This window comes from Plectropomus leopardus, chromosome 7, assembly GCF_026936395.1.
Source record: "Plectropomus leopardus strain MGB_pleo_1.0 chromosome 7, ASM2693639v1, whole genome shotgun sequence".
Taxonomy (NCBI): domain Eukaryota; kingdom Metazoa; phylum Chordata; class Actinopteri; order Perciformes; family Serranidae; genus Plectropomus; species Plectropomus leopardus.
In genome coordinates, this window is record NC_142182.1 from 18,331,850 (window position 1) to 18,359,010 (window position 27,161).

Genomic DNA, 27,161 nt, shown 5'->3' on the forward strand with positions numbered 1-27,161 from the left:
AACACTGTGTGAAGGGAAGGTCAAAATGTCATTTGACTCTTATTTACAATTTTACAGTTCAAATTAAAGCAGACTAAAAACCGTGCAACACCGTCTTCCTTGACTTTTTATTGACCCATCTTCTCTACAAAGTACATCTGTTAGTCCAAAACAAATACGAAGAAAAAAAGGCACTTTAACCCCTCTTTTGAAAAACAAAGGGTGGGTGTTCCCATGGAAACAGACTATAAAGTGTTGTGCCTCGACTGAATCTCAGATAGAGCCCAAACATACTCTTGATAAGAGTAGATACACAGTGAGGAAAAAACAAATCAGGTTGTATTCAGATATGCAATGCATTAATTCCAATACTGTGCCTCATGCTGTTTTTCTCAGATTGTTTTACTTTTTCATATTATTTTGTTCTCAACAGTGACTCATTTATGAATATAGCTGAGTGGTCTGTGATTGTAAATAATAATGTAAAGAAATGGATTTATTAGCCTCTGGTTTAATTTACGGATGTCACATCATAAAGAGTACTTTTAGATTTCAAAAGGAATATAACTCATTGAAGAATTAAGTCACATTATTCATGTTTATTAAAAGTTTCATAATCTTTGTGTATTGAAAACAGCTTCTTCGGCACTACACTATTTCTAGAACCACTTAAGAAGCAAACAGTTGTGTTGTAAAAACTGACAGGCATGCTAGAGATAGTGCAGCTTTCTGACATATGTTTCTCTGAAAAAAAAAAAAAACCCACTGTCCCTTCAGTGTGGTGGAAAGATTGGCACTGTTTATTGAGAAACAATTTGTGAGACACAAGGAAGTTAGGAGGTGAGGGGACCCACTGATCATTGATAGATTAACCAAGATTAGGCATTTCAGACTAAAGGAATTTCTTTGTAGTTTTAAGAACCCCCTGTTTTTGTTGTTTCTTTACCGTAAGAACTACAAACAAAGTTGTTCCTAGAACACATTTTTGAGGGGCATTTTTAACTCCTTTTTCAGTACTGCTCTAGAATAAGATGAACCATGAGTGACATAGGTGTTCAATGAGTGGAATACCTTTGTGGGTAATGCAATCACCATCAAATTTACGGCATCACATATCCCTCTCACTACTGTGGCTGTAACCAAAATCATATTTCATGTTTATTTTGGTCTGAAAATTTAATAAAACATGAAAAACCTACAATTGAACACTGTGCTTCTGCATAAATTCAAATTGAACGATTCAGGAAATTACTGGATTAGCCTCACACAGTAGGTGCTGTAATTAGACTCGCCATACAGTACGGCATACGTGATACCAATCTGCCAAACTGAGCCATCTGTTGCCAGCATCAACCAGTGACATCCCAACTGCTCAACCCGCTATCTCTTGACCCCTCGCCTAGCATCTCCCCTGGAGACATCAAGAGAGCTTTGACAAGGAAAATAAAATTGAATGTTGTCTGTCACAAATACATACATACATACATACATACATATATATATATATATATATATATACACACTGTTTCAGTGCAAGACAAAGGATAGTGAAGGGGGACTTTGCTTAGGCCCATTCATGTCACATGACTATTATTGGATGGTAACTAAATGTGTCAGTATCACTATATTTCACTATACATTGAAGTTAACAACTAAATGACAATGACATGGATCTTCCACATCATTATATTGGGAAGTGATGAAACCTTTAACATTTTCTAAAGTTAATAGGAAAACCACTAAATTATAAAGTGAAATATTTCACTGGGTTTGGAAAGACAGTTATATGACAAATCATGTAAGTTACAAGACTTTCACACAACAACATCTAAAAAAGCCTATTGAGATCTGTGTGCATGATGAACAAGCTTTGGCAGACGTTCAGCCATAGAGGTCATTACATGAAATGTGCCTGCAAAGTAATCACAGCACCCGGGGGACTTAGTGCTTTCCCTGCAGGTGTCAAAATGGTAATTCAATTCCATCACATTGCTACCTGACATGGCGGGATACAATGCTTGTTGGTCCATAAACTCTATCGAGTTGACTGAAGGGCCAGAGGCCTGTCAGCGAGGCAAGGGTATGTGGGACACACGTGCAAATACAGAGAAACACATTACCATTTGCACACACACATACGTGCATAAGTGGACACCCGCAAACACACTGCACACTACACACATCTCTCAACAGGACGTAACAACATGAACACCCATTTTAATGTCCATTAAGGGGGAAATATTACAATCTAGCCCCAGTGACTCACAGTAGGACGGTAAAAGCATTAAGGCAACGCAATGCTAATGACAATGTTGTTAGCAAAGGGGACTACTACTGTGGGCAATATTCTCCATTAAAAAAACATTTAAGAATGTACTACACATCTGAAGGTCATACCAAATCCAGAAGAAGGAATTTAAGGCACCTAATCAACATGTCCATCTCTTTACAGCTCTGAAATCCCTGTTACACAGGAAGAATTAATTAAAATATAATCTCGAAGGATGGAGAGACACATCACGTGGACATTGTTGAACAGAAAGAGATCCATATCAGGGCATTCTTCTAGCTTTTAGAGGGTGTTTCTGTGCACTTGTTTGCTTTCATCCCGCACTGTAAGCAACCCACATGAAAGGATCTGATTCATATGTGTGTTTAAGCTTGTCGGCTGTTTTATGCATAGTGGGATTTAAGTTATCAGCGCATGAGGATTAGCGTGCAGTTAATGCAAACATCCATATCCCTTTCTAGATGAACATAAATATGAGCATATGCCCACAGGGCGTAATTTACAGTTTGACTGTTAAGACTATCTGTGATGGACATGAAAATTCAAGTTTGTCGATTACATTGTTCCATCTGGATCCTGACCTTGATGTGCAGCAAGTGGACAATAATGGACCTCTCAACAGCGTGACAAAAGTGACTGTCAAGCGCTCCTAGTTTTTGCGGCACTGTTTCCAGTATCGGATGTCAGCTCCTCGCTACTGTTGCACCTATACTTAAGGTAATAAAACAATAACACAGAGGCTTCATAGTCTGTGTCAAGATGGCAAATTTTTTATTGCCTTCCACACTGTCAACAGCAGTGTATTACAGCTTCAATTCTTATCTCAAAAGCCCAAGACATATACACTGTGTCACTGCTTACCAGAGGGAACTTAATCACACACTCAGGCTGTGGTGATGTGCTGTTCAATATATTTACATCATTTTGCTTCATTTTTTTCCTGGCCTCTTCTTTTAGTTTGAATGAAACATAATTCCTTAATATATCAATGAAACACACTGAAAAAATGTATATGTGACAGGACCTGCAGAAAATTGTGTATTGTGTACCTGCTTAATGAGATGATTGACACAGAGCCAAAAAGATAAATAAATCTGTAAGCATTTAGCGGGATGTGTAGACAAAGTGAAAGAAAGTAGAAAGGCAAAAGGGCTTTTTTAAAAAAAAAAATAATAATAATAATTTTGGCAAGTAAAAAAAAATGCTATAGGCAGGTTGTTTTTTTCCATCTACCAGTCCCCTTGACTGTTGAGGCAAAAAATTAACTTTGGTCTCTGGGTAGAGAAGTACAAAAAGCAAGAAAGTCTATGGTGGGCTAAAGGGATTAAGGTGTGGTGGATGGGTCAAACAAGCATAGAACTTTCACTCAGGAGACTGGGGTTTGTGTACCGTGTAAAAGCAAAAGTCAACATCGACTTATTTTAACCAGTGATGCTTTCACTGATGTACACTGATATGTTTCTTTAAACCATATCAGGTTATTTTAGCGCCTGAATCCTTAGGAAAGTCCAAAGTCAAAGTGCAACCAATTAAAGTGTGACAGTTTCACAATATTGGATATAAAATGGCCATTTGATGGCCTGATAACAGCACCTGTTTTACAATGTTATGGGTTTTTTTTTCAGTGCTTATGACCTGGAGTCACTTGCACATGCTACTCTTAAAACTGCATTGGCTGATTTTTTTTGGCCATGTGAGGGTAATTGAGTTGACTCAACATCATCTTTTAAGATGTCACAGCCACCTTGTTAGCAACAGTTGCTTATTTACACATCCAGCAGTTACAGAGGGTAGAGAGTTATGTTTTTTGCCACATGGCCAGTGTTAATCCAATATTATACTTTCCTGTTAGATTGATCTTTGGTCTCTATTTTCAAAAAACATAGAAAGCCTGTTACACACAAACATACTAATGGATTTACAATAAGCTGATATAACCTAGTCCTGTAGTAGACTCTTAATAAGGCACAGGTAACACTAAATAAGGTGTTGTCATTATATGTACTGCTTGTATGTTCTGTCAGCTTGTCTTTTGAAATTTTACATCCTTCACATCCCAGTGACGTGTGTTGGTTGCTGGATTGCACTTTCTGATAAATTTGAACCCAATGAGATCCCTCGTCCATTCCAGTGGACATAACTTTTCTAGGATATCTAGATCTATGATGACTGTCGATCAACTCCACCCAAATGCACAGACTTGTCTGGATGTCTGTAAGTGAATCACAGTGTTCCACCTCTTCTGAAGTGGAGACGCAGTGAAGCCACACCCCCTTTTTACAAAGCATTGATGACCGTGATGAAAGGAGGAAGTGCAAGGCACATTTCAGTCATGTTATATTACTTATACATGTCAAAAACTCATATATAAAATTTACAGCTCTTATTGAAATAAAAGGACTGATCAGTGGATCTGAATGGCACTGGAAAATGAATAGGAGAAATACAGTTTATTTTCAGATTGGAGTTTCTAGTGATACAATAAGTTTTTTTTATATCTTATTAATTATGTTCAAAGAATATTAATCTCTGGTGGTTTTGCACTTACATTTTTCATGAGATACATTAATATGAGTTAATTATTAATGAAAAATAAATAATCTCATATTTTTTGTTTAAAAAAATGTCTGTTAAGACCTTATATTGTCATTTTCATTTTTAGGAGATTTCCGAGTTAAGATTCTTCATCTACTTGAATGGACAGAAATAAAAAACACAAAGGTTTTTTCTGTTTGTTTTTTATTTTATATTTATTTTTTTCTGATTATCTATGAGTGCATTTAGAGAAAAAATCCGTCATTACAATAATTTTTGTGTGTTTGGAACATAATTGGGTTTTGTACGGGTTAAGTGTGTTGCCTTGACAAATAAAAAGAGTACCACAAAATGTACTGCATGGACACCTTTAGTGGCTCACATTTAGTGATGCGAGATTTCCTGACCCTATTGAACAAAATGTGTATAATTTAAGGTAATGTGGTCCAGAGACAAAAAAAAGACCATGACCTAATTCTGCATTAGAGAAATGGAAAGAGAGGCTTTGAATCTCAATATAGAAATGCTCTTTGAGAACTGTCAGTGCAGACAGTGATCAGAAACAGGACTGCCAGCTGTATGCCAACGCACGCTTGACAGAATAACAATGTGTGTAGGACACAAATCACCTCTTCCTGAACTTGAAAATTTGTTTTTTCCTGAGGGGTCTAATGAGAGACATTAATTGATTTCTGTGTGTTTCAGCTTCAGTATCTTGCCTGTTAATGTCTCTGTGAAGGCATCATTGTTCTGCAGTGATTGGCTCGGTGTGACTTTGCCAGAGCAGAACGTTACATAGAGGGATTACCATGGTCCGGTCTAGGGGAAACAAAGAGCCCCAGTTGCACGAAAACAATCTATCCAGCAGGAACAATTATCATGCTTGAGCAATGCTGGACCCACAGAAAATTGTGTATTGTGTACTGGCTTAATGAGATGATCGACACAGAGCCAAAAAGATAAATAAATCTGTAAGCATTTAGCGGGATGTGTAGACAAAGTGAAAGAAAGTAGAAAGGCAAACGGCAGATAGGCCGGTAATCCGGAGGATCAGTGTAGGAGAACAGGATCCTTTCAGTCAGGACCATTTGGATCTAATACGGCTGGACATAAATAAACTTACAGTCCACATGTAAACCTGGCATCCTATTTCTCTATTACTTTTGATTATTTTTCTTAACCATTATCCATTACTTTTAGTTAACTATCTTTACCATTAATCCATTAATTTAGTTAACTTTCTTTATAATTGATCCATTACTTTTAAGATTTTCCCATGACTTTAAGTTATCTTTAAGATATCTTTACTATTTATCCACTATTTTGAGTTAACTTTCTCAACTATTTATTTTTTACTTTTAATTAACTATCTTTATCATTTATCCATTACTTTTGCTTAACATCCTTAACTATTTATCCATTACTTTTAGTTAAATAATTCTACCATTGATCCATTACTTTCAGTAAATACTTTGCCGATGCATCTATCTATATCTATCTATCTATTACTTTTTCGTTAAGCATCTTAACCATATATCAATCACATATAGCTATTTCAGGCATATGTCGATTATTTTTAGCAGTTGGCCATTTATCAATTGACCTACTTTAAGCTATATCTTTCAAACACTTATTCATTACTCATCCATCTGACCAATGAGCACTGGAGAGGACTCAGTAGCCCAATTAACACCACAGATAGGGCTAATGTTGTTGTCAAGTACTAGCAGTAGTACGCCAAAATAAATGGAGGGTAAAAACAACAATGGTGAGCACTATAAACAACATAGACCCTGTTATAGAGACTGACCTAAATAGACAAGTCTTCTCAAATCTCCCCAACATTGTTTATTTAAATGTTCTTACAATGAGGTTAGATTCAGGTGGATACAGGGTCTCTGGTGATGGCTAGGAAGAGTCAACCCCCCCTCCTCCATTGAAATTGGTTGGAGTGGACACAATGTCGGACTGAAAATGGAAAAAGTGTTACAACTTGACAATTCTGTCTGATATCAAGAAACCCAACAATATCTATCACCTGTCCATTTCTTTCAGTAAACTGTTGTCTCTGCTCATTTAATACCTAGCTTTGAAAACACTCAATCCCAACATTGTTTACATGTTACAGCTGACTAAATATGTGGGTGTATATTTTTTGTGAAATTGAAATTTATCTATTTTACTGAAAAAGTTGAACAACAACACAATTTTTCTATGCGCCTTCTGGCAACTGCTAAAGTATGCCACAGAGTACAAGTACCTTTGATTAGGAATCACAGACCTCGATCACAGCACAGCAATATTCTATTTAAATAAAGACGGAAAAGACAGAGAGAAATGAAAGAAGCCTTGAAATAGGGAGAAAAAGATGTGAGGGTTGGTTTCATATGGATCAGTTTGCATGGGGAAGAAATAAATACAGCTATCTATTGACCACTTGGAGTGCATGTCTGTAGGTTTATGTTAGCTCTCTAAGTGCAGCCAAGGAATGCTCAATCAGGAGAAAAGATCCATACACTTTACCTTCAGCATTTAGATACTGTTGTCCCTCTATAAGGTCTAGTCCTAGCAATAAAGTGAAGTGAAAGAAAGAAACAAGATATTAAAAGACTGTGTTTGTATTCAATTATTTAGGAAAAATAGAGTATAATCATCACAGTGTCAGTGCTTTGGCAGTGCTGCCTAAAATGAGGTAAGCAAAAATCAAGAGGATATGTCGGAGTGGCTTCTGGTAGCTGCTGCTGCCACTGTAGCGATAATGTTTGTCAACTCATATTCATGTGGGAGGGGCAGTATCGGGTCAGCTCATTGCACGAGTGTTTGACATCCGATTCAGTTCAAGTGTGAAGGACCAGTCAGGTGATTAAGGCAATGACTTGGCAGAGCACACAGTAAATGTCACCTCTGGTGGAAATCAATACCGCCTCAAGAATCTACAGTGCATCTGACATATAGAGATGGAGAGGGCCACTATGCCTGATATTTGCTGAAGACGAAAGAGGCTGAGAGAGAGGCTGAGATAGCCGTTATAAGTGATGTGTGAGTATGTGTGTGTCCAGTATGTGTGAATTAACTCCATCAGGCAGTGGGGGAAAGAGGAAAGCTAGATTGAGAGAGGCAAAGGGAAGCAGAGAGAACACATTTCTGTCAGAGTCAGTGTCTTTCATGCATTCTAATGTCTTTATTATTTAGATTTAGTTCACTTTGTTCCTTTTTATAGAGCTGTACATAGCAAACAGATGCCTGAAGAATCCAAAGATTGGACAGTCCATCTATTTGGATTCATTCTGTAAGTATAAACTGTTTGTGTTTGTTTAGCCTGCAGCTGTCTCAACTTTTCAATTTTCAACATTATATTTGAACAGAGAAAATTGTAATGTACAGAAAATGTGTCAGTAATTTGTGACAAATTGTTTTCTGTGGCACTGAATAACAATAACTGTGACCTTTACATCTACTCTGGTAGCTCCAGGTAATGTAGATAAACCTGCTGCGCAGTTATAGGCTGCATTCTGGTATCCCTCTGTGAACGTTTGTCAGTATTATTAGTGCATATTGGTCTATTTGAGTGTGTGTGTATCAGTGTGTGCCTGCATGTCTGCATATATGGATTTGCCAATGATCAAGCTGGCCAGCCAGCATGTGTGCGTTGTCAGTGTGTGTGTGTGTGTGTATTTTTATGTCTCTGTGTCTCATGTGTCTGTGTCTCTGCATGCATGCTGCATAGTTTGCCTGCAATCCAGCCATCCAGCCTGCTAGTAGCCTGACATTTCATCCAGCCACTGTCTCTCCTTCCCCCACACTACATTCCCCTCTCCCCCCTCAATCTTGCATTGCCTCTGTCTCCATCAAGGTAAATGTCAGTGCACACACCTCGGTATAGATCTGGCCGACCCATCCAGGCCTGGCTACATCCGTAGGCCAAGATGCAGCCAGAACACCAGAGGAGACGAGAGTGAATCAATCAGACTGGGCCTCAGACACCTGCAGCTGGCAGGTTAGCTAAGCATGGAGCACCTGAGTCATGAAACCATCTGGTTCCTGGCCCGGGCTGCCGAACCCTGGCCGCACCTGCTGGGCCTGTAAAACAACACTGGAGCAGTAAACACACAGCCATGCCATAGAAGAGCAGCAGCCCAGCGAAGAGAGAAGAAAAAGCATCTTTGCTGCCGGTGGGTGGTTGTTGTCACTGTGTGAATACCACATTCAGGGAGTAATAAAGGAGAAAGCTACGGAGAAGGAGAAAGGCAGAGGCAGAAAAACATAAATCCTTTATAAACATGAAGAAATAAAGGATGTGGAGGCAGACATACAGGAAGAAGACAGTATATTTGAGTGGGCTAATACATACAAAAGTACGGCAAGTATTGTGAAAAACTGTATTCTCTGCCAAGCCATTGTTAAACTAAAATCATTGAAAGTACAGTGACTCAAACCTTATGTAAAGGGACAAAACATGAGATGAGTTAGATGTGGGAAATTATGCTAAAGCATTTATCAAATGGTATTTGATAATCTACTGAAAGCACTGACCTCACTCAAAGTTTAACACAGGTTTGCACAAATGTTGTTCTTATTTAAATTTCCAATGTGTATGAATTTACCAGGTATTACAAATGTGTTGCATGGGTAACAGAACCTAATGCAGGAAGTTCCCCCCTGAACTGAGGTGATACTGAGTTAGCTGAGTCCTAACTGTTGTGCTAACAGCAGTAAGCATGGGAAGGTCATGACCAACTTGTTCTTCTGTAAAGTGACTTCTACTCTATCTTATTGCAAAATGTAGCTTGAGATATGGCTGTGACACATCAGAGTTTAACTGAGCTGGTACATTCTGCTTAAGCACCCATTAGTACTCTAAAGAAACTCAGTTTTCATGAATAAAATTGATCTCATGTAGATCAATGGCACAAAGTGGTTGTTATTAGACTGTTTTCAAGTTTGCAGTTCTTAGAAACAAACAAACCTGAAATAATTTTAATCAGTGGGTCCTTCAACTAAACAGAAAGCAGAGCTGGTATTCACATTGAGTGAAAGAACAGCAGGCTCTCAGAAAAATGCATGGGTCTGAAACCAAGTGGGTATTTACTAAACTATTTCTATTCATAGAGCCCCAGCTTTGAGCCATGCTGAGCAAACAGCGAGCACACTTCCCTGGCACATGAAAAAATCCCTGCCTGTCGGAGAGCAGGGAACAACAGTGAATTGACCCAGTGACCCATTCAAAGCATCTGAAGAGCTTCCTGGCACCGGCCACCACATAATGAGGACTTCTCTCACAACACAATAAAACTGATTCGACTTTGAAACTTTTAGCATTACGTTTTATTGGAGCTGGCAGATCCCAATGCAATGCAAATCCAACATCCCTGGGGGGGGTGTAGAGTTGTGTGGTAAGTGAGCTGGCGTAACCCTGACAGTATCATTTCCTCACCGTCAGTCTGCTCAAATCCCTTTTCTAGTTGGCAAGCTTGTCAATACTTCCACCTCACACACCTCTCACTTCACTGCACAGGAACGGGGAGAGAGGTGTGAAGTGAGGGATTGAAAAACAACAAGAGCGTCAGCTGCAGGCACCAGCTGCTATCCAGCAGAATTCATTTGAATGCACTTTATTTCATCCCTGTTGGGATTTGGCATGTCAATCTGAGCACGTAAGGTTTTATCTCGATGGCATGTTCATTCACCTTGAAAGCAGTGTTTTGTCTAATAGCCACAGTAAGTAAACTTGAAAAAGAGTGTTTTCATAAATATACCAGTGACTTTCTCCTGTCTTTGTTCAAGTTTGTTGTGTCTAAACAATAGCCACAGTAAAGTTTCCCTGATGAGCCCTCCAGCCATGGCAGAGACAGATGGAAACCCGATGCAATGCCACAGGCTGCTGACGCTAAAATGGTGCCACATTGACAGGGAGGTTACACCTTTTCAGGTGTTGTCAGCAGGAGCCAACTTTAGAGCGGTGATGCTATCACAGCGTGCTCTCGAAGACAGCAAATTGCAATACAATTCAAGTTTGAATGTCTCTAATCAGGAGCTCACTCCTAAACACAAGCCTATCAGAGGCTGGCATCAGTCGGTGATGCACTGGGGTGAACGAGAAGCGATAAAGAATAGAAGTGTACGGACGTAGATTTGCGAAGCCTATGTTATCACTCAGTCTGCAGCTATTGTTGGTCGGCTGGTGGGCTGCACACACATATTGGTGGGGGTGGTCGTTGGAAGTAAAGGATTGAGGTATGTGTTTGTTTCTTCTCAAGGTTTATCTGTGGTTATCAGCTTACCTTTCTCCTCTCTAGCTGACCTCCATTCATCAAAAGTAACAGGCTGCTGCTGATACTCTCTCTTCAAACACTTCTCCCTCCACCTTGAATTGACCTGCACAAAAACCTTCCAATCTTCTGTTTTCTTCTCGTTTCTAGGCCGAAGCACGAATCCACCTCTTATCTATTTCCTAATTTCCTTCCTTACACTCCCTACTGAAACAGTTTGCCCTCTCCTTCCTCTCTTCTTTCAACTCTTTTTACTCCTCCCTGATTCCACCTGTTGCTTGTTTTACTGACACCATTCATCCTACTCCCATCACTGCACTGATAGAATTCATGTCTTCTGTGTGTTTTCCACTCTTAACTTATATGTGTATGATCCAGTTAGATAGCTTATTAATCATGTCTATTTTAGAGTAAAATGGACAATAAAAAGCTTCCGGGCTTGGCTACCTTTTGATTCATAAGTCACTACCACAGAGGTGTCCTTCGGCTCTCAGTCAGATCCACCCTTTGCTCCTCCACAGTTCTCTTCTAGCTCCAAAAAACAAGATGCCAAAGGCCAGATGCCAGATGTCAGGCTTTAAAATGGTAGTCACCAAAGCAACAGGTAATGTTACAGTGGCTATGTCCATTTCTTTTATACAGTCTATGGTTTAGGTGTCATTACCACCTGGTTAGGTTTAGAAAAAAGATCATACACGTGACGTCATAATTATTTCGCTCATTCAATGTTGTGGCTTAACAAAAAACACAGGCATTTAACAGGCTGATAACAGCCCTCTAAACTTCCTAGTAGGAAGGCTACTTCCATCCCATATTTATGAGCCTGACAACAACTGGTAACGCCCACTCAATTAAGTATTTGCATTAAATCGATTGCTTTGAATCTGGATGACTCATTATAATAAGGTACACACTGGATCAAAGATACAAGTTATTTTGGACTCTTTTCCATCACATTGATAACTGAGGGGTGCTCTGAATATCACCAGCATCAATGAGAACACACTGAGTCAGCCTTTAATCAAGTAACCAAACTGACACTACAAAGGACATTATGCAGTATGCAAAGTAATGCTTCTCATTATATCCCTCTCCCTAGTTCTTCTGTGTTCTACATTTTTGCTCTTCATTTGTACATCTTGTTCTTCACCGTTGTCACTCACTCTATTTGTCCAGAAATCACTCATCCAATTACTTTCCTGCAGTGAGAGGGGGCAGACATATGTTCACATTTCTCAAAATTTAATGGGATTTTATTACTAGAGCATTTTAATGTTTACCCTAAAATGCATCTTTTGTGTATTTGACCAAAATATACCATCTTACCCAGGCTCCAGGCTCTGCCAGCAGTGCCATATTTAGAACAGAGTTTGAGTGGGCTAATGCATACAAAGAGTACACAGATATGATAACCTCCAGGAGTTTTTCTGGATGATTTGATTCTTAATTTTCCTACCATGAAACCTTATCACAAACCCAGCCGGTATACAGTAAAAAGATTGTGAGATCATTTCAAATAAATGGACCGACTTTGCATTATCTTGTTTACAACTATTAAAGGATGCAAAATCATTACAGTGCAATCAATATTTGCCCAAAATGCTTTTTTTCACATGAAGAATTCCCTAACTAAATAAATAAAAATGTATACTCCACAGATTCCCTAAGAGAAGTATGTTTAAAGAGACAGAAATTCTGTATTCGTATATGTTTTTTTTTTAATGCACTTAAGGGATTTCATTTCATCTACAGTTTCCTGGTACACTTAATAAGCTCTGGACATTTAGACATTCTGAAGGATTGTATCAGGGAGACTTTTTGTTTCCTTTTTCTTGTCTTTCCAACAAGAAAAGCAAAGAAACAATCAAGTTCAATTATCAGCAGCAAGCAGGAAAGCACTCAAGAAGCAGTGGTACACGCCATGCTTCACAGAACTGATACGAAAAAGACAAACAATTCAAATGTCAGTATAGGCGTATCCAGAAGGGATTTTTGTATACTTTCCTATTTTCAGCCTTTGAAACACAACAAAGCTCAAACATAAGCTGCATCTATAAATCTGAATTTGCCCAATAATCCTAGGAAAAATAAATTCAAAGACTTCAGGCCTCATAAGTCTACGAGAATGGACATTGTGCTTTCACAAAGTCAATTTTAAAACATTTCCCAGACACAGCAGTGGAATTGGATTCATTTGATGGAACGTCAGAGGGGAGCTCCTAACCTGATTTAAGGAGGTATAGGAAAGTACATTTTCAAATTCAGCCGTACATCCAATCCCATTTGATCCTGACAAAAGTACAGTGTAAATTGGGAATCATACTCCAGGCTGCTTCCCAGCCATGGGCTCACACTCAGCTCTGATACAGAAGTGGATAGATTATTCTCAAGCAGGCAGCGCCGTCTGGCCCCATTGCCCTTGGAAGACATAAAACAATATGGATAAATATTCTATGCAAGGTCTCATGCTGCTGTGTTTGCCATGGCAGCCGAGTGACTCCAGTATCACTCAATTGGGGAGATAAAGATATTTTACTCCGGGGACACCATAGCAATGCTGCATCTTCTTTTCTATCAGCTGCCAATTTGAGCCTTTAAATTGAGTTTTTACATTTAAAAGTGAATGCAAAAGGTAAACTGGGTGACTGGAATATTAAAGAAAGAGAAACCTTTGTTTATGGACTGACTGGATGGCTCATTAAACCTACAGTGAGAAAGTTTCTGCGTGTCGCTGGCTGTGGTGTTTAAACACTTTTGTGTGAGCTTTGATGAAGCGACTTGTGGATGAAGGTCATCTATACCTGCCTGAGACAGAAGCGCTGCATCATTATAGACCCTCAGCACAGTTCTCTATCACCCTGTCCCTCAGTGCGACTCCCTTTCTCCCTCTATCTGTCTTTTTACTCCTCTTGTAGCTAGCAGAAGACAGGCTAGAACAGGAGAGGAGGCACCATCAGTCCTCTCCAGTCACTGCTCTTGATCACACAGAGGCAGGTATTGTCACAACCCTGAGGCCACTGATCCCACCCTTACTTACAACCAGTGTTTTTTTTTTTGTTCTCTTACTCTTTGTCTTCCTGTCTTTCATCTAACAAGCTCTTCACTGATTTGGTCCCTTTGACTGTTTTGGCCTCACAACATCACAAAACACAAGTGATCTGGTTTTTACTGGGCTGAGGAAAGTAAATGAACCAAAAAATTAGTAAGAAATTAGTAAAGCACACAAAAAAATACTCACGAAACTCACATAACAAGTAAGTTTTTTCTCATAAACTTATCACTTTAATCCCATAATTTTAAATAAGTTAAAAAGGGAAGGGGGGGGGGTGGAATTTCACCCACCACTCCTGGCTGTAATTTTTTTTTTTTGCTATTGTAATTGAATGATCCCAGTCTGTTATGTTTTTAAAGACGAGGGTAACCGTGCCCTCAATAAGCAAAAATACAATGCAACCACTTGTTAAATCTTTTTTCCTGGCCAAGACCAGTATTGAGCTCTTTACATAAGAGTGAGCAGTTTGTATGTTTGTATTTGTACGTTTGTATAAAACCTTAGCTTTAAGTAAACTTGGTATGATTTAGATAATTGGTATTTGTTCTTAAAGACTCAGAGAGGTATTTAATTTAGGGAAGAAAAGTGTATTGGTGTGTATTATAGTGTTTCATATTTAATATTTGATCTGCCATATCTACTGAATTAAAAATAATAATAATAATAATAATTTCAGCTCTATGTCCTAATTTCGCACCACCTCATAGATTTTCAGACAAAGCTCAAGTGGAGACAACCCTGACAACATCACCAGGGTTTTTAGTCAGGTCCCTCGAGAGCTATAGAGGACATAAAACAACTGGTGCACAGGATGAGTAGTCCCTCTCATGCCTAGTAAACTACACTTCTGGTGTAATTCAGTGCAGCGCCCCTTAGTAAGCAAATTGAGAACAACATGCCAAAACTATATTCTGACTTTCGATCACTAAATATCTACTGGGATGAACTAAACACCACAATCTAATCTTTAATCTTCAATAATGTCACCTAGTTGGTTTGGAGAAAGATATAACACTAACAAGGCATGAAGTAGCCAACTGGCATCATTAAGTAAGCAGACACTATTTTGATTCAACAGCTGATTCCTCCACTCCAGCAGCTGCAGCTTTTAATTTAATGTTCTTGGGTGATTTAGCCTCCAACTTCTCTCATTTCTCATTTCATGTGTCTTCATTCACCAAATTATTTGTGTTTGATCAACAGTTTCCACTCTGAATAGGGGGCTGCAAAAATCAGCTCAACTGTTCAACAGATGTTTAGCGACATACCAACAAATCATTTAAAATTCATGAGTAAAACGTGAGATTAGTTAAAAATGTATTAACCCAATTAACATTTGCTAATGATATGCTGGACGAATTATTCGTCACTTGTGAGTGAGATATAACATTTAAACTGTTAAAAATTTATCCCTACTGATATTTTATATTGATCAACTTATTCATGCTAATTATAATTATTGCATGGGTTCAGAAAGGCTATGACTTTTTATCATTCCAAAGTGCTAACTGTACATACAATATATGATGCAGATGTACTAATACAGAACTCTGACCCAGAGTGTTATCATGTAAGATTTTGATACTCTGCTAATAGCTAATAGATATATTTTAGTCACTGTATTTGTAAGCTGCTGTAATTGCTTTTTAGTCTGTTCTCTCTCATGTTATGACCATCTTTATTCAAATGGTTTTATGAATAAAAATACCCTTGCCACACAGTAAGGAAACTTTCACAATATCATTTTATGGTATGTTTCCTTTTGGATTCAAAAGCACTTAAGACAAATTAGGTATAGCACCAAACATGGCTGTACAGATGATTAGATTATGCAATTAGCCCTGAGGCAAAAATGAAATGAAAAGAAGCAGCAATTTCTGTCCGTGAACGTGGACAAAAGAGCATGTGTGAAAACACTTTGTTTGAACAAGTAAAGTGATCTCATTCTCAGCATTAATAACACTTAACAAAGTCAAGTCCACTGACGCATAGCTCCAGTGCAGTTTATCATAATGTATTTTTTTGGAATTGAGACACAAGAGTCAAGGTAACTATAGTATATTCAAGAACTCTTGACACAAATTACTTTAACAATGTTGCAGCAAGCAGCGTAATTGTGTCACTGTACTGGCATATTTATTACTGGATGGACTTACAAAAAAGACTAAAACAATATACAAATTTTCCATTATTGCCTCGTAAGCAAGAAAAGAACAATACATTCTCTCAAGTATTTACAGAGTGAATATGTCCTCCATCTTTTTCTCCCTGAAGTGGAGCCTGCATTATCTGTCGAGTGTTTACAAAGTGGTTTCTAGATTCACTGCCAAAAGGTTCAGAGGTGGCACTTTCTAAATGTCCTCCGTTTGCTACTTTTTAATGAATAATCCATAAGTGTTTGATTTAATGATAACTCATGAGCTTTTTAGAATTTGTCTTGTGATGATGGCAGGGCTAGGCCAATAAATATGACTGAGCATTAATGAATGCTGTAGTTCTCCCAACTGTGCTCCAACAAGAGAGGAGGGAAGCTTTCATGAGTATCGCCCACTCATCTTCTAATTTGTCACTGAATAAGTTGTTGTATTAACCAAGTATGATGAATGCACAACTCTTTAAATATTCATGTCGTACATAATATTTTCTATTACTCCATCTCTCTGTGCTGGCTTGTGCACAGCTCTACTGTGCTGACACATTAAGTGTGTTAAAGGGGACCTATTATGCTTTTTAGGTCCATACTTGAATTTCTACCAGAACATGTTTACATGCTTTAATGCAAAAAAAAGAGGAAACAACAGTTTTTTTTTCCGCCTTATACTGTCAGTCCTGAAACTCAAGTATTCAATGAGTGGGACAAAAAAAAATGAAGCAGTCATAGAAGTGCCAGAAACCGCAATTCCTCAGGTGACCACTTGAGGCTGGCTCCAGAGGCGAGTCTGTCCCTATAAAATGCCCATACTCTCGTACCCAACTTTTTTTTTTGCCTTTAGGCAGAGGAGGAGAAAGAGGGGATGATAGGCAGCAAAGGGCTGTAGCCTAAATCAAGCTGCTGCAGACATATAGCCTCTGGACATGGGGCACCCGCTCTACCAACTGAGCTACTGGGCGCCCCATACCAAACTTAACAGCAAAAATAAGCATGCTCACAGCCTCTTACAAAAACGGTTTTGATCTCTATAGCTAAATTGCCCGTTCATGATGAATTTTTCTGTAACTCATGTATTTATATTTCACCAAGGCTTAAAGTTTTGCATATTTCAGGGCAGTCCATAAACCAATGGGAGATGTCATGGGAGATGTGTTAGTTACATCCATTATTTCACACAGTCTACAGTATTCAACCTTTGACTACAAGGCTCTATTCTAGCATTTGCCACATTAATCCCCCCAACCAAGATTACAACTCTCCCACGCTAGCATGTAGTTACATGTAGTAGTGTAGGCTACATAATGTAAACACGTGCAGTCACATGCCTGGAGCAAATCATATAAAGGAACTGCTCACAAGCTGACAACAGCTTGTCTCAAAAGTGAAAAAATGAAGGTGCTGAGGCCACAGGATTTTGCTCACATGTATTACTTTTACGTTCTCTTACCTTAGTATCTGAAACTTTGGCCATGAGTAGTATGAACATCTGAAATTCTAACATTATACATAAGACAAAAAATAAGGAAAAGCCAAAAAAGTCTCCTTTAAAGAGTTAACAGAACTAAATAGAAAAATTGTGATTATTTTTCTCTCCAATCGGAGAGGTCATGACTCCATAATCTTATATTGTTTATTTAATATGCAGATCAATGCAGAAGTAAATTAGCATTTAACCATTTTTCGTTTCTAATCACTCATAACATAATTCCATATAAATCCCTTGAAAGCAATGAATGAGTTTGAATGAATGAGGAAATTTTCTGCCTCTGTGTAATGTACTCAATCATCATTGGAACTCCAATCACCACTCCAGAGAACATGTTATTTCCATCCCAGTGCATGTGCATAACATGACATATTGCAACATTCAAACATAAAGAGTATTTCTACATCTCTTTTCCAGAGCAATAAATGTTACTGCAGTTCCCTCCCCACTTACACAGTAGTAAATATTGAATATGCTGGATATACTGCAGTGCTGCTGTATGGAAATAATTGTAACAGAGTAGTAAATGTTTCCCTGGCCCCCTCCCACCCCGCTGACCTTCCCGGTGTCTCTGGCCCTGAGATGGGATGTTAATGCCTGTGTCTGGACTGCTGCCATGCTGCAGCCTGGGCTCTAATGGATTGATAAAAAAGCTCTGAGCACAGAATCAATCATGATATAAACCTGGAGTGAAGCTTGTTAAACTCAAAGGAAAGTTCCTCTACCCTAATGCCCCTAATCTTCAGCCATTTGCTGTCCGACAGAAAGATTGCGGTTGTTACCCTCCTCCTGCCATGCATTAGGAAGCCGAGACTATTCTAGGTGATGGACTGGAGGTGTATCTGGGAAGAGTAGTGTAAGGAATTTGCAAAATGAAATTCAGTAATTACATTACAGTTACTGAGCAGTAAGGCTATGTTACTTTGACATTTGGAGGTCGGCTTGTTCTCTGTCTTACTGGGAGTTTGAACGGGAGGTTAATGCCTTGGCGCAGGGAATGGAGGTGGAGTAGAAATGCAATTCTCTTCAATTCAAAAGATGTGCTAATAACATGTTGTGTGTTTGTAGCTGGCTTGCTATCAATAGCTAATGGTATGCATGCATCCAAGAGTCACCTAGTTCTTTTTAAAATTGGAGGGTGTGTTGACAGCGCAGAGCTGGGCAAAGTAATGAAAGTAATATTGCATGTGATGGAACATATTAGTTTTAGTGTTGGAGTAATTAGTAAAGTAATGCTATTACTGTTTTCATTAAATAATATTTACCAAGTTGTTGATTACAGTTTTTAAGTAACCTGCCACAAACTCTTTACATCTTAAGTGAAATAACTTTATATCAACTTCTCTGTGTTCCTCTCTGCCTGTCTTAGCATCTGTTGGTCTTGCTGCGTCTGCCATCATACCTACATATAGAGTCAATGCAGCTGACAGGTTGAAACCTCCATGCTTCAGCAGTGACATGAATATCAAACAGAAAAGCTAGAGAACAATGTGGATGTTCTGCAGTTTGAAAATGTACCCCAGAGGGACAAGAAGTCTCATCTGAGTCTCCTTCCAGGAAACAGGACCATAACAAGAAGGTGTAAATAATGAAAGTGTTGCAATAAAAACACAGTGTGTGTAACATACTATATGTATGTGTACAATGACCTGGAAGACAGCAGCGTCCCTTTCAGCTGCTGATAAAGAGCTTGCAGTTTAGGGTATACATGTTTTCATTGCGAATGTCTATAAATCAACCAGGTGCAGTCTTGGCTAAGGCTGATGCCTATAAACGTTGTCATGATCATGTTGTTTTTGAAAATTACTTCATGGATTGAACTGCTGTCATCTGACTAATGAAGGACAGTTCCCTGCATGAAATATGTTAAATCGTGGAAAAATGGATTGAGTGCATAACAAGATGGCATTCAGAATACAGTCAGACAAACAGATACAATCTGCAGTGACGCAGGCAGCTTTATAATCTGAGAGTGGAAGAAAAGTCAAGCTTACAAAGACATTCAAAGTACAACAATAGACACATTTAAAGTGGTGAATATGTGCAAAGTCTTTATGAAGTTATTGTGTGACATTTATGGTGACAAAAGCTCCCTTGAGGTAGCTTTTATCCATGCCAAACATCTCAATAAATCTTGGACTTGGACTTTAACTTGAATGACTCATGATATGAAAATACTTTTGTATTTGTTACTGAGTGCCAATTGGAGAAAAAAAAGATCAAAGATAGTTTTGTTTGTGCACAAAATCTGCAATAATTGTTTATATTTGAGGCTGCATAAAGAACAGTAAATTGAGGCTAATTTTAACATAGTGAGCTTGTTGTGTTCTGGTTAATGGTGCTATATTTTATGAAAGAGCAATGTCAGCACTACTTTCTTGTGATTAGGTTCAGTTGCAGTTGTTTTAACGAATTTGTTTCACAGATACAGATTTTAAAAAGTTTTCAAGATTTTTGTAAATTTAATAGCCTTTATTTTTACCTGTATTACGGCATTATACTTGAGGAAGAATGCATTATGACGTGTTTAGCACTCAAAATTTAAAGCTTAGGACATGAGAATTGACTCGGGACTTGTCAGCTTGAACTTGGGACTTGAGTGCAAAGACTTGAGACTTACTGGTGACTTTTAAAACAATGACTTGGGCCCCACTTCTGCTATTTACAGCTGAAGAACCGCAGCTTCTCCAGCACCCTATCATTTCTAAGGTTATGTAATTTCTTTACTGTCTCTGCCAATGGCTCACACCCTGACCATCATCTTCATTCCCCATTTTAGTCAGGCAATGCCATTAGACATCCTTTCAAAATTCACATCCTGATGACGGGGCAAAGAGATGAGAATGGTCAATAGTCATGTGGAGCTTCTCTAATAGCCTTCAGCTCTTCCTGTGTTATTCCAGTACTCTGCCTTTAAGCAGTGCTCTCACTGCCCCTAATTCCATACCACTCTGGCATCATTCTAAACACTGAATGTAACCAATTCCAGGGAGCAAATTGAGGGGCTATCAATTGTGGTTGATGGTTGTTTTGTCACAACGGGCATGTCAGAGCGGAGATGGAGTGAGGGCAAGCGGGGGAGATGGGATGGCTGGGGGAGGGGGGTATGACTCGAGGGAGTTAGTTTGCCAACATTTCCGTGGGTCAGACACTATTCTATTGCTTGACAATAAATCTGATTTAATATCCATTGTGCTGCAGGTCCTGCTCGGGTGCGAGTCGGTATGGAGAGGGAAAGAGAGAAGAAAAAGAGGGAGGGTTGTAGGCAAGGCTGAGTGGTATAAATAAAAAGTGAAAGGAGAGGAAGCAGAATGGGATATTGGGGCCATTGTTGTATTAAATCAGAATAATAAAGCTGTGCATGCACAAACAGTATCTAATAGAGACGTCTGGGAGCCGGAGAGCCACAGTTCCCAACCAAATGGTATCGGCGGTCCACAGTGATGCTGACACAAGGACACAGCTGCGGCAGCCAGTTTTAATCAACACATAGCAATGCAACTCCCACTCAGACTAATGTGGCGTATTCTGTAAAAAGCCGCTCTGCTTCTGCGGGTGCCAGGGCTTAAAGTACTGCTGTGAAATAACAAGCTCCACCACTGGTTTAAAATATGTTGTAACCTGTTGTAATGGTGTCAAACTCCCTATAGCTAGATTGTCAAGGGGTATCACGGCTTGGTCGCTGCCTATGCTTATCGCTGCTATCGGAGGGTTTAATATAACTGCTTTAAACTATATATCCTGATCTTCATTATACATTGTGTGCTTAGATGATTTACAAGTGGGTGATGCAGTATAATAGCCATGTTGCATTTCTGAAAGGGGAAGGAAGACATGTAAACCACCACTATGAGCTCCCATCCTTGAATGCATGTACACTTAAACTGAGTGTGACCAAAGCAGGAGTGTAATATTATCCTGGGATCCCCCAATAGTCCTTATATTACAGCATCTTGTTTGACAACACAAGTGATCTCTGCATGCTTTTCATTGACAGTTTGCCATTAAGTTTCATGAATGATGGCATGCACACAGATTTCTGTCAAAACAAGTGGCTACAGAAAAACAAATGATTAATATTTTAATGTCCTCTGTATATACAGTATTTCCGCCATGTTAATAGAATAGCGCCAGTTTCTCATGCTATAAGTTGGGCACCTGATAATGCAAAAGGGACCCTTCTGATGGATGAACAGCGCAGATATGATTGGTCTGGGGCTGGGTTTCAGGGCAGAAGGATACAAATCTTATTTAGAACCCAGGCTGTAAAGGTTTAAGAGCTGCTGGGTAGGGGAATTGTGTAAGACAGCTCTGAAACAATTGTTGGAGTAAACATGAATAAGTTCCCCTCTCAAAGTAAATGCGGCTCTGGAAACAGCAGTGAAAGACCTTTAGAAGGGCAGTGAAAACAGCCTGGCAAAGACCATTGCAGTTTTCTTGGAAGTCCATCATGAAGTCATAGTGGGGGTAATTCAAGCCTGCCGTTTTTACATCCACCCTGATGTGAAAATATGACTGTAATTGAATAGAATAATAATCTGTTTCTGAATAGCTTTCAAGATTGAAAGGTTGAACAGCCTCTGATTATTTGTGATTATCATGCTAAAGTGTCATGCAGATGTAATATTCAAGGCTGGATTTCAGGGCTGAGTATTTCTTAAAAATAACAATTCCACTGCCATATCCAGTACCCCTAGAGAGATAATGATACCTATGGAGATCTTGATTGGATACTGTTTATCCCCAATTGATTCAGTACATATTATACGAATGGAAGCATTCATTTGGGTATGATGCCACCAGATGCCAATGGAGTGTAGTATTGTCATACTTTTAAATGTTTTTGGTGGTATCTCAGCAGGTTTAACTGCCAAATTTTGTTAAATACACCGTGCTTGACATCACCACACCACAGACTGTATGAGTTGTAGCTGCTGCTTAAGTCAGCCTGTGCAGGCTATTTTCATTCACACTAAAGCACCAGAATTCATATACACCCACATACTCATGAGCCAGTAATTTCGTGCATAACCCATGTATTCAGGAAGGCTATGATCATTTGATCAATGTGTACGGACACAGGGCGGGGTTCTGGATAGGTCAAACACGCAGGGCTTTTTCCCCGAGATAAATGTTTGTGTCCCTTGGGAAACCAAATTAACTTTGAGTTATTTTAAGATTTGTTGTTACCATGGTTTTTTTTTTTCTTTTTCTCTTAAACCTAACCTATGTAACTTTATTTGCCTCAACCTAATCTAACCTAATTTACATAATTTAACATTAAGTACATATTGGTGCATTACGTATATAATGTGATGCTGTTCTTTGGGCGCTTATTCATTAGACATAGTACAAACCTTTTGGCTTTTGGGGATGTGTTCCAATCACACATCACACGAATTAAATTGAAGAATGCTTCTGTAATTTTTTATTTTTTTTAATTTTTAAGATCTGAACACAAGGGTTGAATGCAGGTGTTGTTTGACTGGAGAAGTCTCAATACTTGTTGTTATTGGGTTATGTCAGTCGATACCTTAAAGGTATTGAGTGCTGATACCCTGACCTAATGGATTCACTTTATTTTCCATCATTTCATCCATGTGTTTCCATAATTAGCATGTAGGAGTTATATATTCAGTGTACACATATATCATCACTGCTGGCTGTTTTAGAAAACAAACGAAGAGTTCAACAGTCTAATATGACAATGCAAACAGACTACATGATTAAACCTGTGTATGTTGTATCACAAATACTTCAAAGTGCACTTTTTCTTTTTAAAGTCCCCATTTACTACATTAATGTGCCAAATTATGATCTCAAAATATCCAGAATTGATCCAGTTCTTTTACAAACCATAGTCACAGCAGAGAAATGATGCTCCACCATGCACATTACAGCCAGTCAGACAATTGCTGTACATCAAAGAGCGCCTAATCAATAGCTAAAAAAAGTTTTCTTTGCCGTCTCTTTTATCTTTCATTCCAGTTGCCCATCAGTGCCTGATCACTTGTCTTCCTTTGCTCATTATAGCCACTCAGAGGGCTACTGTACATCTGCCAGCCCTTGTCATTACAGATAAAAATGATGCTTGCTCACAACCCCCTCCTCCCCTCCCATGACAGCAAAGTATCAGTGCTTGACCGCATGTCCCTTCCTCATTATGGCCACTCAGACAGACTTACATCAGCTGGCTGGTATCCAGCTCATCAGCTCTATGTCTGATGAAATGACACATTGCAGATGTGAGGTCAGCGTACACTGAGATAGTTGCTGCTTGTAAATGTATGGTAGTGCGGACAGGTCAATGGGTTTACTTTTGGGTGTGGCACGCTTGATTTTTTTATGCCACTCGTGAGCTTAATTATCAAAAAATGTGAAATAAATGAAGGTAACCAACATTCTAGATGATGAATAATTCATTTAGAGGATATTCATGTTAGGCTTGGGCAGTATCACTGTATTATGGGATATATCAGGGTGTTCTCCCGCAAGTATGTTTTTCCAATACTGTCAGAAATACTGGCACTCCTTTTTCCATTAGACTCATTGTATGCAGTGCACAACAAACACTGCCAGAGCTCAGTCTCCAGTCTCTACTGGTAGAACAGGCAGCTGAGCTGAAAGACACTGCGACACCCAGTGGTGGAGGGAGAAGTTACAGGACTGTAAACAGTTGACAGCCAGCAGGCAGAGTGAGACCACGGGGAATAACAGCATATTTTTTAAATATAATTTGGTAAATTAAGGTTTTATTTCTACCAAACCGGAGCTGGTGATTGTTGGAACATTGGACTTACTGACTAGATTACTGAAAGACTAACCAAGATAGTGTGGGTAAATTTTAGTTTGTTTCTTTTGAGTTTGAATAAAGTGTGTTTTATGATGAGTGCACGAGACAATTAAGCCCAGTCAGTCTTCAGTGACCGGGGGAAATTCAACGGTTGTACAGTTGTATCTCTCTGTTTAACACAGAAAATAGGTGCGAGAGTATTACTCTTCTTAACATTTTGTGGATTTCTATTGTGTATTCATTAGTCTGAAAAGCTGAGAGTAGTGCACTCTCCATCCTGGTGCGCACTTATACCGTTATATAAAATATACCCCAGTGAAATTTCAAAAAGGTATAAAGTTGTGAAATATTATATTCCACCCAAGCTAATTTTTTGCTTCAAAAGCCTCTTGAATGTTTCATCGCAGTACTCAGGTAATACTGAATACTGACAGACATTCAAGGATCTTCAAAAGAGACAGATTAAGTCTTAATGTGACTTAAGTAAAGTATAATTTACTAAGCCACAATATTTGCTGCATGCATAATGTCACACATATCCTGCGGGCAGTCTTCCACAAATGCCCTTGGTTTCAGAAACAACAAAGAAATAGTTTCCATAAAAACTAATACGCATTTATTTGTTTTTCAGGATATCAGGGGAAGTCATTACATCTTAATGAAGGAAAACCTCCTTCCTGACTATCTTTTAATCTGAAGGCTAGAAAAAGGAGTGTTATTTAGTAACTCATTATTTTCATACTGCTGCAGATTTGGAGAGAATAATCACACAGCCAGTTTTACAATTAGTTATACTTTGCCAGTACATTCACATTATCCCTCCAGCTTCCACATACATTCCACTCTGCACCTTCAAAGCATCCAAAAATAGCCTTCACTGTTTTTTCTTGAGCTACCACGCTGCTTAATGCACAATGCGTGCTGCCTCCAAGAAGCTGAGGTTATAACACTCGGGGCTGAATCACAGACTTCATTCACTGCAGTAATTAGAGTCAATATGTCAAATTGATCCTGGTCAGTCATGTAACTCACTTTACAACGTGGAATTGAATAACAGCTTTAATGCTGGAGCGCAGTACTGATCCCTACAATGCAAAGACATTCTTTTGTGTGTGTGTGTGTGTGTGTGTGTGTGTGTGTGTGTGTGTGTGTGCATGTGTGCGTGAGAGAGAGACAGAGAAAGCTACAGAAGCATTCCTGTGCTCACTCTCACTCACTAAAGGTGCTATGATGTTTGATTTCAAAATCAGCTCTTTGTAATCGAACAAGAAACGGCTTTGCGCTGCTTGGCTTGAGATAAATGAATGGAACGCGGGACAGCAGCAGAGGTTGGACTGGGGTCAAGCACCACTCTGCCAAACAGCCCAGGAGACTGCACTACCTGTCACAATACAGATACCCCCAGAGAAAGATGGAGAGAGAATGCAAGCAAGGGAGGGAGAGAGGCAGCAAGAAAACCAAGCTGGACAGAAGAACAGAGGTAAGACAGCGAGAGTTAGAGAATGAAGCAGAGGAAGAGATACAGCTGGAATGATGAGGTGTAGGGGACAGATTTATCTCTAAGTCTCTCTGGTAAAAGCTGCTCAGCACTGTCATGTCCAGCCTCAACCCCATTCAGCCGATGGGGTTTAGAGCCTCCACTCATCTGTCTTCCTGCAGGTATAGAGGAGAGACAGGCAGAAAGAGGGGAAGATGGTAAATTTTGGGTCAGTGGGGGACAGCAGGTAGTCACTCGATGAGTGTTATCCTTAACAAACGTCCTTCGTCCAGTGCCAAGTTGCAGCCATGAGAGGGGCTGCCCATTAAGCCCCCCTGTGGGAGTGTGCAGTGAGGTGGGGGGGGGGTCTCTGGCAGTTGCTCTGCTGACAACCGTGTTATTGAAGGGTGGGGACGTAATTAGAGAGTGCGCCAGTGAGTACAAAATGTGGAAGATCATTAACAAGCTCACATTGTTGAAGTGGGGACTGTAATTAAAGGGTTCCCACAGCAGTGGGAAAGAGCTTTGATTGGAGGATTGAAGGGACAAAGTGATTTTGCTCATCTACCACTAGTAGCTGTTGTGACCTTCACACCAATTGGGGGTAGATGGTGTGTGTAGTAGTCCTCCTGTTTCTTACTCTGTCTGTGCGTGTGCATAGTGAATGTGCTAGCCTGTGCACATATGCATGTTGACTTGATGAGAGATACAAGGTCAATTAGACACTAGAGTCTACAATCGATGACATTGTTCGTCTTAATAGCAACCAAAAAAAAAGGAATAGGAAAGAGACAGAGGGATCAGTGATGGAACAACCAATTCACTGTTTTCTATGAGGGAAAAGGTCAGAGAAGAAAATGTCCAATAAAAGGGCAAAAAAGAAAGTTACATTTGAGCCCCTGAGGGTCAGAAACACGGCACAAAGCTGAACTGTGATTCATTTGCCTCCCCCCTGTTGAGGCTATTGTAACCACTGAATGCATGCAAAAGTGATTTACTGTACTTCCCTTCCTCTCGCCTTGCAAGTATTTTAACTTATAGCATAAGCATTTGTGGATTTCTTGCCTTAGCCAATATATCAGTTCTCAGACATGCTCAGATCTTTTGTGGTTAAGGAGTCAGTCTGAA

General features: G+C 39.3%; 1 protein-coding gene across 1 annotated transcript in view; it reads right to left on the minus strand.

Moving 5' to 3' along the window:
• cdh13 (cadherin 13, H-cadherin (heart)) overlaps nt 1–27,161 on the minus strand; it is a 368,162-nt gene that overhangs the window by 268,753 nt on the left and 72,248 nt on the right. The gene's annotated exons all lie outside the window — the stretch shown is intronic.